This window comes from Anser brachyrhynchus (genome assembly GCF_964034855.1).
Source record: "Anser brachyrhynchus genome assembly, chromosome: Z".
NCBI classification, from domain to species: domain Eukaryota; kingdom Metazoa; phylum Chordata; class Aves; order Anseriformes; family Anatidae; genus Anser; species Anser brachyrhynchus.
The window spans coordinates 34,190,371-34,207,998 of record NC_137697.1 but is presented as its reverse complement, the minus strand read 5'-3'; the positions used below and the strand labels follow the sequence as shown (position 1 = coordinate 34,207,998).

At 34.6% G+C, this 17,628-nt stretch overlaps 1 long non-coding RNA gene across 1 annotated transcript in view; it reads left to right on the top strand.

Annotated features, from left to right (window-relative positions):
* Nucleotides 1–10,980, top strand: part of LOC308185778 — a 13,536-nt gene extending 2,556 nt beyond the window's left edge. Inside the window, exons 2-3 of the long non-coding RNA XR_013943750.1 lie at nucleotides 7,436–7,506; nucleotides 9,805–10,980. This is a non-coding gene — a long non-coding RNA (uncharacterized lncRNA). The remainder of the gene's footprint in view (nucleotides 1–7,435; nucleotides 7,507–9,804) is intronic.
* Nucleotides 10,981–17,628: the final 6,648 nt, after the last annotated feature.

Here is a 17,628-nt window from a genome sequence, read left to right as displayed (position 1 = left end):
TTACAGTTTCTCATTCTTTTCATTCCGTTTTTTTTTTTTTTCCCATACTGCATCATTTTTTTACTCATTTCACCTAAATAATGATGTGCACTTCAAGCACTATATATTTAGTGGACTTCACTATTCTTTCAGATAATGGATAAAGCAACACTTAAATATTGTACCCGGAAATTTATATAATATTTTCCATCTAACATGGTAAACATCAGATTCTGTCTAGCTTTTTGTTTTTCTTTTTTTTTCTTTTGTTCTTCTTTTTGTTTCTTTTGCTCATTGTCTTTACTGTTTACTTATTTCACTTCTGAGGAAAGAACAGTCTTTGACACTCTAGATCCTGAAGAAATACATGATGTACTATGTGACTATGTGATAGTGAGTTCTACATTTTAATACAAAACTTTTCCCTAGGTTTAAACCTACTGAGTTCCCCTATTCAATACAAGATCAAAGAGGAGCAAAGAAAAGTCACTGGTTCATCATGTAAATTGTAATTAACCTATGCGACGCCTTGCTGCATGATAGCAGCAATAATGGTTAGTAATAAAACACAAGATTGAGGGCTGCATGGATTTAGGACTGTCTTAATTTATTACATCAGTAAGTTAAATGAAACTTGTACACCAGTTAGCTGGGAGAAGCTGTAAATCATTTGTTCTTGTATTTCTTCATAATGTTTAAAAAAATTAATAACTAACCAAACATAGCATTCCACAGTACAAGTTAGCTCTCTCCTCAGAAGTCATACAGTAAGATATCACCAACACTGTTAGCAGTTACTGTTAGCAGTTCGTTTTGATTGGGTTTGTTGCAACCTAGGTGGGCAAACTATTTGTCCTATAGTCTTGAGATTCATTGAACCAGCATTTTCATTACATTAGATACTACTTAAGAGACAGCAGCATACAGACTAAACCAGAGTTTTTAGCTGGGCTAGTTGACAATCTAACTAGTGAAATCCGTGTGCCAAAAGAAACAGCTGGAGGTAACCTGTGACTATTTTTACTTTCCTAAACATGATACAAGCATCTTCTAAAATGCTCTGTCATATCCAAACAACACCGAGAAGTCAGTCCAGAAGTGTCTTTGCCAATTCATATCAGTGTCCCCAGAACTGTCATACAGCTCTAATGTCACTAGATGACTATTTCTAAGGAAATGGCTTCACAAGAAGCAGAGACAAGGTTTATGATTCTATTTGGTATATTTATGTTGATTTATGCATTTAATAATGAAATATTTTCCTTTTAATTATACTGTAGAAGATTATTCTGAGAATAGACTCATCTCTTATCCAGAAATTGCTTTGACTTTTTTAAAGGCCAGAAACTGTTTTATTGATTTATTTGTTTGTTTGTTCATTTGTTTTGTCTCTCCCCTTATCCTCCACCCTCCCAGAGGTCAGCTCTTCAGATCATTTAGAAACTGTTACAGGACTAGACAGAAACTTGTCTCTTTTCAAAACAGTCTTTATTATTATTACTATTATTACTCTGAATCACTGCCAAACTATCTTCCCAATTCCCACAGTCTGCGTGTCTCCATTCTTTAGCAATAGGGGACAGGTGACTTACATTTTGTGTACTACTGAGATTACAATCACAGCAGTAAGAAATTCTTGTCCATAAGTTTCTACAGAGAAGAGAGTTTGCCCTTCAAAACACATGTATTTGATCATTAAAGAAATCTAACTACTGCCTTTTACCAGACAAGCTCAAAGCTAAGTAGATCAGATAACACTGAATGTGTTTAGCTTGTGCTACCTCTAATGAAGGACAGTGCAAGTATTTTAATGAAGGTAAACAAAGTTTTCTACTTTCAGTTTTTGTCATTTATAGTTCTGGCAATGTTCCAAATTGCCTATATTTGGCATCTGATAATCTATCAAAATTACTTCTTGAACTGCGTAACAATTATGCCTTTTAAAAAGTGAGATAATGGTTTAAGTAACCTCAAAAAAAAATAGTTACTGTAGCTCAAAACACTTAAAATGAATAATCTTTCATAGTGATTTAGGGCACTGTTGTCAAAAATGCTCTGGAATAGGAAGTGAACACAATCATCTGCTGTACCTCACAGTTTGGTAGTGGTATTGTATTATTTGTGTTGAATGTAGTCTTTAATGTTTAAGCATGACCTTATCATAAAAAATCACTTGAAAAATCTCTGTTGAGACAATATGACTGTTATAGAAAATTCTGGATAGATGAACCACTTCTTCCAAACTCAAATAATACAGGGATTGAAATGGTTCACATGGTTATACTTCTGATACTGACAGAGACAGCCGTTAACTTTGGACTGGAAAGTGAGTTTCAAGAGTACCAAAACAGGTTAAAGAAGGGGGAAATCCAGTTTCATAAAATAACTGGACCTTCACTCTGAGATTCACTTTATTAATCTGTCTTATGTCATCCTATTAATGGTGGCACAGAAGAAATAGAGGTTATTATTTAGAAAGACAGACACACTGGAGTGAACTGTTCTGAATTGTGTGCCATCTTTTATCTCTGAACTGGGAGTCTGAATGTCGGTGGCAGGTACTAGATCTGGAAGCTTTAGCTATGAAATATAAACTTTCAAGCCAAAATAATTTCTGCCCCGCCCCCCCTCCCCCTCCCCCCCCGAGGCTACCGACAAAATTCATTTTGACTTTAACAGTATCTGAGTACCTGGCATTTCTGAAAATCCAATCATTCCTTTTATTTAAATAGAAATATCTCTGAATACAATTCGAAATTCTTTAGTCATTATAAAATTTCTGTGAGGTATAAAGTCATAGGGTGAGGCAGCTGAAAGATGCATAAGCATTTAGTTATTTGAAATTTAAACCCAGTGAAAAATCTTTTCCTTTTGCTACATGGACAGTAACACTGTAAGAAGAAATGTCCTGGAAGATATTTCTCCACAATGCCTCCACAAACAAGTCTGAACACACATTTTAATACAAGGTACCATTTGGCTGATTCATGCAAAAACCTTTGCTCCAGTAATGGCCAAGTTTAACTTGCTTTGGTTCAGTACAAGGGCAGAGTCAGAGCAAGAAGTAGAAAAACTAGTGCTACCCACTTTGTTATCTTGATATCAAGAGATATTGAATAACTTCTTGACATCTGCACGTGGTCTGCTCAAAGGGATGCCATCATGAGGTTTATTTTCTGCCAAATCCATAATGACATTTTTTGGTCCAAGACACTTTCTGAAAGGAGGGACAAAGTTAAGTGTGTCCTCTTCTCTCCCACAAAAATTTGCAGCCACAACAATTTTTTTTTCTTTGTCCTTATTTTTGTCTCTCTCTTTTTTTTTTTTTTTTTCATTCAAATAGAGCGCCACCTATTAGTGGAGCAATATCATTTCTTCTAATTTCATGCACAAATCAGGTACCGTCTGCTCAATTGTATGCAGAAAGGCCTGTGCAACAAATTTCATGAAAATTCCACCTTTTCAGCTTAAGTACTTTCACAGCAGACAACAAAGTATGTCAAGGGTACAAGAAAGAGCAGAGTACCTAGAAAGGAAAGTTGGGGCTTGGAGTTAAAAAAACCACAACCTATTCAAAACATGAGCATCAGTATAATACTCTGTAAACCTCAAACACAGTTGTTCCACAGTTATCTGTGGAATAGTGGCATTGCAAATCAAATTTGCTGGTGAAAACCAGTAAAAAGCCACTTTTAGAAAAACAGTCATAATCCCACTCCCTCAGATTTTACTGGGCGGAGATGACATGTTTTATCTTGATTAGCCAATGACATGGTGCATTCTTCAATAAATTTATGTCACTCCCATACAGTTATATACTCAGCTAATTGTATAGCAACTCTTCATAATCAGTGGTGAGAAATAGGAACACTTAGAGCAAAAATCCTCACACTCCAGAAGAGGTATCTAAAGTAGGTCAACTGAATAACATCCCAGAGGTAAATAGTTATTGTTGTTGACAGTAAAGGAAGTCTAGTCATCTACCTCTGATATAAAGACTTTATTGGAGTTACCTGGAGTGTCCTAGAGCCAGGTGAAGTAGGTTATATATATAAAATATATATATTTTTATTTTCACTATAGGGAGATGTCTTCATGTCTATCATTTATGAACAATTATATTACTTGTGGACTGCAAACAAAGCTTAACAATATCCTTCTGTGAATAGCAGGCCCTCAGGAGAAGATAAACACATCCTCTCTGCCGAAGAGTCTTTGCCCTTTAAAAGATTGACTGGGAGCCCAGGAATATTTATTTAAAATCTAGCTGGGTTTAACTAGAGCAAAATGTTTTATTAGAAGCATGTACATCAGTCTAAACACATTTTCAGAATGCTCATCTCTCTTCTCTGGACATCTCTGCATGGTCTCTACTTTCTGTAACGTTTCTTACTGCGTATTGATTCTGGGGGCAGATGGTCTATCTTATATGAAAGGCAATTCAGAGATTAAAAACAATGACTTCAATACAATCATAAAAAACAACATCAAAGAAAAAATAAAGTAAAATATTAAAGCAAATAGATATTTTGTGGCAAGATGGAAAAGAGCAGTGTTTCATAAATTATAAACACTATTTCTGGAAAGGTTAGTTACAGAACCTATTTCAGGCACAGGAAGCAATTTTCTCTGTAAAGCAGATTAGGCTAAGTACCAGCTATTTTAGTATTACTGTACTTCCTAAAAGTTGCAAGAATATTTATTAGCATCTAACATAGTTAGCTTCTTTAAGTTGAAAAGACTTGAAATTGTTTTTTCTCCCTTCTTTATGCTATCATCAGAAAAATAAGAAAAAAAGTAAAAGAGATGATAGTTTCCATGAAGAAGGCAACAAATAAAACCAACCTGTTATAATTTGGTACATCAAAAATATACATGCAGTTCTGGAGAAATCATTTGTTCACAAATCTGATGTAAACCACATTAATCCAAAATATAATAGTGAATCTTAAAGGTCTGTGACTGCACATGTTTTCCCTAAAATATAGAACATAATCAATTATATATGCATAAAAATAGCTTTTTTTTCCCCAACTATTCTAATTATTTCTTATTATTCATTTATATCACTAAATATGTGCAAAAAGAAGGTCATAGAAACTGTCCATTCATAAATTAGCAACTCCCAAAAGTATGTGTTTTTCACTCAGGCTAATCTATTTTTCATGTCAACAGGATATTATTTAAATAAAACATTATTAATGGTCTTTTTTTTTTTTTTTTTAACTAGTCTGAAACTTTATGAAGATTTATAACTCTTTTGTCTCACTTCAAGAAAACTATGGAAAGAACATAGTATCTGGCTGTAACAAATGAGAACTATCATATGAACAGTATTTCCACATCAACATCTTATCAGTGAATAAATGTGAATAGAGTTTTAGTAAATAACTTCAAATATTTCATGGCAGTCTTGGAAAGCAATGAATGATTTTTAATATTTAGAATATTTTTCTTTGATACTGATATATTTGTTCCTAGTTATTCTGGAAAACAAACAAACAAACAAAACATTAAATAGAGGTCATTTTGCATATATAAGAATGACAAACTCCTATGTCTTTCCTGTTAAAAATTAAACTTTTTTTTTCTTTTTTTTTTCAATATACAGGTCAAATGAGAGTAAGTAATAAGTAATGAAATAGTTTAAAATTTCCTCAAATAATTGTTTACGAATGAGGAAGCAGATTTTATGCCACAGGTCACAGATAAAATCACTTATCAGTGAACATCACAAATAATTTAATGCAAATCAATAAAGTTCATGCAAGTGCAAAACTAGTCAGTTAGATCAGAATCAGGCCCAATGCTAGTTATTAACCTGCATTGTTAGCAACAAATGTTGCCAAGTAGTTTTCAGCGTTTCCTCCATGAACTTTTGTTTCAAAGCCAAGATTTAGACAGCCTCAATTGGTTTTACATAATTGCTATGTGCTTTATAACCTGTATGTAGTGATTGTGTTCTTCATCTATGAAAGCATTCCATATGGAAATAACTTTTCTTCTTTTAAAGTTTTGAAGAGCATCTAGAAAAATGCTGTTGTGCAGCTAAAAATAAGAAAATGGCATGGGCATATTTAATATGTATCACTTTTTATTATTTCTGATGTTACTGTTTGATATTAATAACCAGCAAGACTATAACTTAGTGTTTCTCAAAGGTTTATTTTTTGTATCTGGTTTTGTGAGATGTACTGGGCTCTGGGATCTGCATAGTGGAAATGAGAAAATCCTTCTCATTCAAGAACCAGTGCACATTTTCCATACATAATTTAGTAAACAACTAGGATGTGACTTGAAAATTGTTGTTAGTAGAGCAAATCAGAGTGATGTCTACTGAAGTTGCAACAAAACTAATTTTAAACTAATACAAAATCAATAACAGTCCATTTGTGTTAGACTCCTCCTGCCTCAAAATGCTTTTACCATGATTATTACCAGAGAAGTCCTTCAGGTTTAGCTTGAAATCATCCATGTCAGTAAGAAATCTCGGGTCTGAACTCACCTTTATAACATTTGAATTGGAATGAAGAATGCCAGCAAATTACCATACTTGCAGTAGGAATATGAGTTATTAGAAATAAAAGTTAACTTGGCACAGTAATTCATCATACAACGTTTCCAAATTAATTGTGACATTGAAGAACATCAATGGAGGATTTTGATGAATTTCCAACTTCTCTATTTCGCAACTGTTTAGTTTAACTTAAACAAACAAACATCTAGCATGAAGCAAGACCTCCCTTTGTTTACAGAGTTCAGGGAGGTTTCTGTGGATGCTGTCAGAGGGTGGTGTTTCTAATGAAAAGTGGACTTTAACCAGATTGTAAATCTGTGCATACATGTGCTCGGGGGGACTAAACCTCAGAATCCCATTATAAAATAAAGTATATCTGTTTTCCTGTTGGTACTGTCTACTCGCCCTTTAAGGTAATTAGTAAGATTGACATTGTCCCCTGTACTGTAGTTTATATCTTAATTTCAAGTTTAGATGCAGTGAGTTGACCACATTAGGTTGTCATTTGTAATTCCCATTTTCCTATACTTTGTCATGGTTATAACCCAATTCTCATGTGTTTGCTGTTAGAAGTACTGCACCAGTGTACATATGCTACTCATTAGCATCACTGCTAAGTGAGAATTAACAGCTAAAACACTTGACTATGATTTTTAGAAATATGATGTGATTAATCTAGCTCCCTCTGAGTACTGTTGAGAGCTTTCACATTGCCGTTCCAAGGAATGGTGTTAGATCTTGAAAAATGTTGTGCAGTATTTAATTAAATATTAAGTATTTAATTAAACAGTATGTTAAGGTATTGAAAACATTCAGGGGAGGGCAACAAAGATGGGTAAAGGGCTGGAAGGCACCACCTGTTAGGAGAGGTTGAGGACACTTGGGGTTGTTCAGTCTGGAGAAAAGAAGGCTGAGAGGCATCTTCATTCCTCTGTGCAGCTTCCTGAGGAGGGGAAGTGGAAAGGGAGGTGCTGGTCTCTGCTCCCTGGTAACTGATGACAATATACACGGTAAGGAACAAAGCTGCACCTGGGGAGGTTCAGACTGGATGTTAGGAAACAATTATTTGCTGTGAGGGTGGTTAGATATTGGAACACGCAGCTGATGTCCCATGCTTGTTCATGCTCAAGAGGCATTTGGATAATGCCCTCAATTAATTTGCTTTAACTTTTGGTTAGCTCTGAAGTGGTCAGAGAGGTCTAGTCAGGCAGGACTATATGTTCTTTGAAGGTCCCTTCCAACTGAACTATTCTATTCTAACTAATCGCATGTTATGTGTGAGACAAATTTAAAGTATATTAGTCATTTCTGTAAGATCCCTTCAACTTAGAAATGAAGATGATGATAGCATCCCAGTACAAGAAGTCATATAAATAGCATAGACTCTAGGAACTAATTTCCTGTTAACAAAGTAGCATGTTAACCAGATGATTTGCAAAAGTAAGCCCAGTTAGAGTAAATTTTGTAAGGAGTTGAGCTTACAGTGAAGATCACATCCCTGTATTTTATATGTAGAGGCATTATTCACTTTTAACCTAAAAATAGAAGTATGCTTTGTGGATGTGTACATGTGAATTTGTACATATATGAAGAGTATTGCAGAAACAAAGCACGCTTTTTCAGATTGATTCAATAAACATGTTTCGTGTCCCTTTTAAGAAGATAACCTGAGGAAAATAAACAAACAAACAAAAAACCCACAACTTTATGTACAAAGTGACAACATTTGACCCAAGAACTGCGCAGTCCAATGAAATGTTTCAGTATGTAGCTATTTTACTGCAATTGTGAGATTATGAGTTTAAAATAGTAATAGTAATAATAATACAGCTGTAAATATATTTAAATTGCTAAATAATTTCTAAGAAAACTGGGGTAAAAAACATTTCTCTCTTCATGGTTCTTTTTTGTTTGTTTGCTTGTTTCAACTTCTCCTTTTCTTTCCATAAACAAATTAAACGGTGAAAAGTACCTTTTAATCTCACAATGTGCATTTCATCCTGTTTAATATCATGGAATTTTAGGCTAATGCCCCAAAGCTTGCTTGGATCATCAGCAGATCCAGGACACTGATAATCTGCACAATTAAGAATGTAAATAAACCTCTTTTTGTCACCATTTTTGTGTAACGTTATGCATACTGCTGCCAAAATGTCCCAAGAAAAAATACAAATTCAAGCAAATCTCTGAGGAGTTTAATAACTTTTTAAAGTATTAAAATGAAATTAGGTCTATTGTGGTTTGACTGCTCCTTTTATTAGTTAACAGAGTATTTGAAAAACTTCGTTCTGTTACTTCGGGTAAGGAAGCAGATGAAAGCTGAGCACATCAAGGTTTCTTACAACTAAGAAAAAACAGTACATGTTTATAACATTTCAGTGCATTTTTCAACATCCTGCTGAGGCTTGTCAAATACATGTACTCTGACTTATTGCTTTGGAAGACAGTGTGAATGTTAAGCTTTATGCACAATAATTGTGCTTATACAAAGCACTAGAAAAGTTCTAAGAATTATGCATTACATGGATGATAACCCAAAGTTGTGTCCTGGGGTTGTGATAATGATAGTAGTAAACCAAAATTTACCTGGACAGTCAGATGATTCTGGAGAAAGCAGAGAGGTAAAAATGAGTCAAAAGCAGGAGACTGTGATCAAAATTAGAGTTACTATGTATGTATGTATGTATTTATTTATTTATGTTCCCTGAGAAACAAGCTGCATATAGCTTAATTTAAAAATTGGGTTTTAAAAAATTAAAGTACTGCTATCTTTTCTTGTTTAGTTATCTTGCCAAACTCCACTGACACAGAAGTTCTGCAGGCCATGGGAGACAGAATCTAGTCTTTCACAACCAACATAAATTCAGAGTTGTTTTTGCTCAGGATAAGATTTGCATGAAGCCACTCCTTTCCCATCATTACCAGGAAAGATTTACAATTTCTATGCAAAATTAAGCAAAATGTTGTTTCCTAGAAATTTCACCTTGACTTTTGTATTAGTTCAGCACATGCCAGCATTAGAACTTTTACCAAACCAGAAGTTAAAAAAAAGGAGATAAACAAGGGCAGTAGCAGAGAAGAATGGAGAGAATATCCAACTACATACAAGGTAAAACTTCGAACACTGAAAAAGATAAAGTCTGATTAGATGAAGGCTGAGCTACTGTGGACTCGCATTAGAATAAAAGAGAATTGCATATATAAAAGTATTAAAATAAAATAAGAGAACATAAACAAAAGTGTTAGAAAAGACTGTAATAGGAATTTCTGGTTTCTTTGTTTACACTCTGAATATTTTCCCTTTATAGATTAAGGACAGCCAAATTCTCTTTTCAATGACGACGGTGAGAGCAGAAGCAGATGATTCACCTTCTCTTTCAGCACATAAGAGTCTGTAACTTTGTGACATGTCTCTTGAAGAGAAATATTCCAAAACCACTGTAAAACTTTTCAGTTGCTGAGAGCTGGGCCAAAAACTGCATTTTAACAAATGCATTTTTAAAGTAAATTTTCTTCCATTTTCCTCTAAACTGTACATCGCCATAGCGGGGGCTGTACGGGGTTTCTCGATTTTCTTTCTAACAAGGAAATTTTTCACGTTCTCTTTCATGAACCTTTAATAAATCTACTTTTGCCTCTGGTTTGTTTTTCAACACTTCTTTGAACATAATAAAAAAGTGGTAAAGCTGGCAGCTAGGATGCTGCATACAGGAGTTCCATTTTGTTCTCTTACGATTCATTCTACACACTGATGTAACTAGACTTAGCTCTCCATGCATCTTTACGCTTCATGGTCCATTTTTCACAAGGCTCACTTACCTTTTTCAGTCTTTCATCACTACCATCTCTTTTGGACTTGTCAACAAAATATATGTAACTTATTTATTGTCAGAAATCAAACAAAAATGTGGAAAAAAAGGATACTGTTAATCCTTGTGTAATACCTGTGCTATAAGATCTTCCTGACATTACAAGTTCTAAGAAACCTATTTTTTCATTCGTTTGTGAAGTGTCCTGCCTTGCCAAGGACACTTTACAAACAGTGGAACAGAATGCTGCCATATTTCTGCATAAAAAACAGAGCAGGATCTGTTTCTACTCAGATCATTCCTAGAAAAAATACAGAAAATCTGTTCTCTGAGGGGAAATTACATGAGGTTCAAGTGCTGTAATTTGCAGTGAAGAGGAAGAATAATTGTAGGATGAGAGCAGGGTCATCTATCTAGAAAAGTCATGCAAGTTCATATTAAGCCAAGCGGGACTATTAAGACGTCACTTAGTATCTAAGTAAATTTATCGATATGCTTAGTACTCACAGTTCAGAAAGGTTTAGTGTTTGGAGAATTGCATTTTCATTTCATCTAATGCAATTAAAAATATTTAATCATAGCAGTTTTTGGATAATCAATGAAAGAAGCTCTGAAAGACAAAGTGCATGAGTTGTTCTGACAGTATTAGCCTTATGATTTGTTTTCCCATTTCTTCTCTTTGTGACGGCATGTAAAACAAAATAATACAAACATTTTATTAGATTGCATTATAGTGTCTTGTCTGTTTTTAATGTAGCTACAGCTATACAAGTAATGCATTTAAAGCAAGTCAACAACAAATCTACTAATTTTTGTGTTTGTTTATGAGGATAAAGGAATAGTTGCTTGACCATGCTACCACTGTGGAAATTGCAACACTGGACTTAAAAGTAATGAAGTTTTAATAAAACATTGCAAATCCATTCCATTTGTGTGATATACAGTCCCTAATTTTGTCATGCACTGAAGTGTAGGGTTAGTTAAATACAAGACACTGACAACACATTCTTAGGACTATGTGATTTTTGTACAACATTTCATTTTTCTGTTTATACAAAGACCAAAAAGAATGTTTCTTAGAATAAGTCATGGAAATATGTTTTGGAAAAAAGTTGTAAAGTTCCAAACATAAAAGAATGTTATAACGTCACAAAAATCTCCAAATAAAAGATCACAGAGTTCTTTTTAATTTTCTCCCATATCTGACCACAAAATAAGAAAAGCTGCTTGCTTCAATCTAAAAAGATAATACTAAGGTCTCTAAACTTTCTTTACTAGTTTTATAATAACGAATAATGTTAATATAATTTAGGAAACAAGACAAATATAATTTATTTACTCAAATTCAGGTTTAAGTAATACGTTAACAATCAAGAGAAGGTACTACCTTAAGTATTGCATACAGGCATTTTGTCAAATAGGTTTATGCGTGGAGCTGGACAGCCAATACAGAAAATTCAGCACGAATATTCATGGCAGAAAGTATTTTCTCTTATGGTGAGCATTTGCAGAAGCAGAGACTCTATGTAATGACATGCAGTGGATTAAAAAGGGACTATTTGTGAAAAGGGATGATGAGTGTTAAAAAAGGAAAGGATATTTATCCAAAACTGAATGAGAATTTACACCTAGAAATGTCTATAGCTTTGTTGTTGTTCGGTCAAAAGATAAGAAGAAAAAACATACAAACAAAACCAAATTTACTTTAACAGTAATAATAGTGACGTTATATTGCATTAGATATAAAACAGGAGAGAATTTATAAAAAAAAAGCAGCCACATTACTTCTTGAAAGAAGTGTTTGCTTTATGGAAGCAAAGCAGCATTTGGAGCATTTGGAAGCAAAAGAGCACTCCTTGTGTGAGTGAGTAAGGTATTTAAGTTGCAACCTAAGTCTTTGTAGCTGAGTACATCTTCCCTACCTAAGGGTGTGGGTAGTTCCCACGTCTGCTGGGATCTTGTAGTTCTTTCTAGATGTTTTCAGCTTCAGTTTTCTGAGGAGGATATTCATATTCCCTGTTATTCTCACCCAGATACTGAAAATAATCTATTCAAATTTAAATCTTGAAAAGTCCTTTCCTTATATAAAAGTGTGGATCTAATTTTTGTTTTATGAGAAAATGTTATACTTCTGACATTTATATGGGGCTACATTGTCTAATATATCATTATTTTTGCATCAGTTCAACAAATCAAATGCATTTAAAGGTACAGATCTAATTAATCTCTGAATTTCTTGCCAATGGCAATACTAAGCAGAACGGAATACCCACTACTGAAGGATCATTCCCCCCAAACTGTTGCATATTTCTGCATACAGCAAACAGTCCTGAATGTCGAAATCCTTTGCAGTGTTCCTATTAATACATTAAATCTTATTAACATCGTCAAAGTTTTATGCTGTATCTGTGGCTTCTGAGGAAACTAACAATCAGATTGATATTATTCATAGTCTTCAGCACATAAGAGACCCCTGATCATAGCTAATATTCTTCCATAGCTAATACGAACAATTGCATTGATATCATGAATGCTGTAGCCTGAACGTTATGAACTTTATGACTTTATGCTTGCAGAAATTCATTTCTGTTTTCCAGTATTTCTTTATCAAGATATCAATGTTAGTTTTTAAGTACTTTTTAGCAAACTGCCTAAGCATATGCAATGCATTTTTATATATTTCTTAGACTGAATTTTAGTTCTGAGGTGAATTTGAGCACAATATCAAGCGAAAAAATACCATTGTTTCAAGTATTTCATCTTATTTGTGTAGTTTGCTTTCTGTATCTATAAGTCTTGATAAGGTGAATCAACTACTTTACAAGCATAAACATTGATAACACATGATGCACTGTCTGAATACCAAAAAGATTTGCAGCTGTTTTTATTACCAAAGTTATTAAGCTGCTTGAAGCAGTATTTCTTAAATGATAAACTGTAAAACTGTTGGCTTTAAGCAATTGTAATATTTCTGGTTAGATAACCACATATTTGAGTCTCTGTGTGCCACTAACTCCCAGAGAACACAACAACCCCCAAAAGCAAAAACAATTATTTTTGAATTTTAAAAGTTACATTGTTTCAATTTTGTAGCTATTTTATTTACTATCAGATCCTGCAATCTCTAGCTTTGAGAAAGTTTCATATTCAGTACAGCTGGAGCCAAGCCTGCTGTGAAAACTCTGCCCAAACTAAATTTCATAGACAGAAGTGAAACATTCAGCATTGTGGATTCATCTTGAAATTACATAATTTTCTATCATAATTTGACTCAGTTCATTATAAATTCTTTCCCTAGTCTGATACGTACTGAAGTGTTTTTTCTTTTTTTTTTCCCTGACCACAGCACTATCTTTCTCCTACTCTTGCCATACCTGTACAGGTTGGTGGAAACTAGGGGTTTTGTGTGCATCACACTGAAAAGTGTGCTGTTATAAGCATGGTGCATTTACAGGGGCTTGCACAGTTTTATATTGGGAAAGTAATGAGGAATGACAGAAACTATGGTTCTAATCTGCTGCAAGCAAGGGGATAAATATGTTTACTCCTGTAAACTACCAGTATATTTATTATATGCTAGAATGGTAGAATGTTATATGTATGGTAATTGTTTTCTACATTTCTAAATACATGCATTAGCTAGATATATGTTAGAGAGATGATAGATTAATTTAGTTTTAATATCTTTTCGTACTATTTTCCTACTATTTTTATTTCTTCTGGACAATGATTTTATGTGTGCGATTATATGTGTCATGACTTCTTAAAGATGCTTCAGCATACCTGTATAACTGCAACTGATATAACCTCAGGTGTCACTGAATGAAATTAATAGTATCACTTACTGCATATATTTATAATGTCCTGGATTTTGATTAAATCATGAATTTATACCTTAGTTTTATGCAACTCTCGCATCGTGATCACATAATTGTAGTTATATAACATAAACAGTTTTAATTATTGATATTGAAGCAGAAGCATTACTGTAAGTTCTTTTAGGTCCATTCAGATAGTAAAATATTTTTCACTGTGGTGTAAAATAGACCAGCACCTTTCCCTGCATGTTTGCATTACTATATAAAACAAAAATCAATCAAGAGGATCATTATAAGGTCTCAGTTTTTCCTCTCCTCACTGGACCTAATATAGTTTGCACATAATTGCTCCAATCTGGGGGGAAATATATAACCAAAACATAATGATATAATAATTAATAATGAACAGTTAAAAAAAGTAAATTTAATGCAACATCTGCTTATTTGGTCTCATGGGGGTTCTGCCCAGCTAGAAACTCCCTCATGCACCCTGATAAGAAACTGACAAGGATATCATTTGGAAGGGACTCTCTCTTCAACAATGCTCAGGCATTCTTGTATGTTCAGATAATCAAGACTATATTTCATCTTTCATTACATATTACTTTTGTGTGCTATTAGTCTAATGTTTTCTCTGATATAAAGAGATGTTTTGGCAGAAAGTCAATATTTCTTAATATGTATAAACATATTTTGTTTGCAATACGTTCAAAATGTACCTTTGCTTTTTTTTTTTCAAATAGATTTTTCATTCTGTTTCATGGATACCAGATTTCATCTGGAATTCTTTAAATTCAAAGCATATTTGCATTAACATTGCTAATTTACGGATAATTTTTAACACTAATTACTACAACACCTCTTCATCTGTGTGAAGGCACATGCATACATAATGAGAATTTTAAAGTTACCGTCATCCTGCATTTGGCTGTTGCTAAACGACAAATGTCATACAATTGTCTTTGAAGACAAACTTTATGTATTTATGTATTTACATATACACTTATGAACATACAAGAACACACAGACAGATTTAAGTTCTATACATGCATAAATATTTGTATTAGCTGCACAGCTCTAACTCTCTTTCTTGAGCATGCATTTCAACCAAAGAGTATAATATGTAGTCAATTAAAAATGCAAGGTCTTACCTTTACAATCAGAGCTTGATTTCCTAGATCTGTTGTATTTCACTTCAACAGCACACTCTGCGCTAAGGTCTGTGATCAGCACTACAGTCAAAATACCAGTCATGACCTCTATATATATACAATTCAGTAACAGCAACAAGTGAATACTTAGATTCTTACTTCAGTTCCACATTTATCAAGTGATATTACTCATAGAAAGAGATCCTTCAAGCAAACACTTAATCTGCATTGAATTGGGAGTGATCTCGATGATACACTTGAAAAAAAAAAAAAAAAGAGCTCATTGTACAACACAGCAGATGAAAATACCCGCAGCCATTGCACGTACCATTCATTCTATTAACCATGTAATATACATTGTCATTTTGACGTGTAGATTATTTCTCTTCCTCTATCACCTCCATGTCAATCCAATTCACTCATTCTTGCCAATGATGAAAAAAAAAAATAGAAAAGGAAACAGGACAGAAAGATTGTTATCCTAGATCTGCATTTGCGGAACATTTTAAAGCCAGTTAGATTAACCAGTGGGAAGATGTTAGTCTTGATAAGAGAATCCCCACTGGTTTTCTGTCTCCCTTAGACAATGAAATCACATAGTTGTGTCTGTGCCTCTCTGTTTTGGATTGTTCTATTTTAACACATAACAGATTGAGGGCTGCCTACAATTCCTAATTAACTCAAGTTAAACTAATGAGAGAGAGAGGGTGGAGGGAGTGCCAAAAAGAGAAAAGAGATCATGAGTTGGAAGAGATTGAATTACAACTTAAAGAGGATGGAGAAAGGAAAAGGGAAATGGGGGAGGGGGAGGAGGTGCAGATACAGTTAGACTGCAAAGTGGTTGAGAAGAGGGGCCTGTGAACACATTTACCCTTCAATTCCAAGAAAAGGCAAAGATGCCCTGCAGAAAACACCAGAGAAATATACACAATCCAAAATTTTACTGAACTCAGACTCCAGTTTCTTGTTAGGAAATACTTCAGCACCCGCTGGAGAACAGCTCAGATTCCAAACTATTGCAATGCTATCAACAGCTTTCTCAAGCATGTGTCCACAATTTATTGATGTAGTTCTTTCTGCCAGCAAAATACCATGTAAACTACTCATGGAAGAAAGTGGTTTGTTCTGTCTGTTCTTCCCAAGCTGCACAAAAACGTCAGGGAAATGTCAGATTTTTTTAGATTGTATTAAACAAATTTAAATGTAGTTTCCCTTACGGTACGAGTTAGAAATATGCATACATACACAAAGAAGGTAGAACTGAATGATCCCAGAGCAGAGCAAAACCAATTTATTACTTTCTGAGATTTGAATATTTCTAGATTGCATGCTTATTCAAAAGAGGTCTAAATCCTGAAATTTCTTGTTAAAATTTATTTTGTGGGTAGTCACATTTATATTGACTATATTACAACACTTTTTTGATAGAGTTTATTTGGAAGACTCCCTATGTAATAACACAAACCTGAATCTTAAATATGTCTTAAATACATCAGTGATCTTAAATACATTCAGTGCTGTGCTGATTCTGACCTCACACCACAGGCACCTTTAGGTTACTTGTAGGGTTAGATAACACAGCATTTAATAAAATGGCAGCAACCTAATTTAATACAGAGCAAGTATGAAGTAAGAGATGGGTTTCAGGTGCGTGCACAATGTAAGTAATGTACTGTTTAGACACCAGACCCAGGAGAAGACTTGGTCAATAATCCTGTATTTCTGAGTCTGGGGTCTGCTCTCTCCATATCCAGAGATGGGAGGCAGAGGAGAACAGGCATGAATTTACTGCAGTTGTAGATGAGGTTTTGAGTCTTACCGCAAGTGAGACCTCACCTCTTTCACGCTTCCCACTTCAGACTAAGTCTGGGCAGGAGAAAGTGGTAGTAAGAGCTGAGGAAACAATAGAAGAAGTGACAGCAGCACTCTCTTTGGTGTGGTAGAAAGGAGGGCAGACTGGGGGGTCTTGGGAGTTGTGCCAAAGGAAAGGAGTGTGGTGAAGATAATGTGGTGTCAGACCAAAGGAGGTCAGGGGGAGGAAGGTACCAGATCCTTGTGTTGGGGAAATGAGAGATGCAACATGCAGAAAGGTGTGAGAGCTGAAAAAAGAGTGGGGCTGGGTGAGGATGAGTCTCAGAAGGCCACCAACAGGCAAGGGAGGAAAGGAAGGCCAAGAAGAAGGTGCAGCCTGGCCCCTGCCACTCTCACTCACCAGCAGAGCTCTTGTGGTGCTCCCTGCATGTGGGTATGCCAATGCCTGCACATGCAGGCTTGTGCATGCCTCCTCTTCTACAACAGCCTGGCTTGGGGTTAATAAAGGCAGTGGTTGGTTTAACGAAAGCCGAGGGGATGTG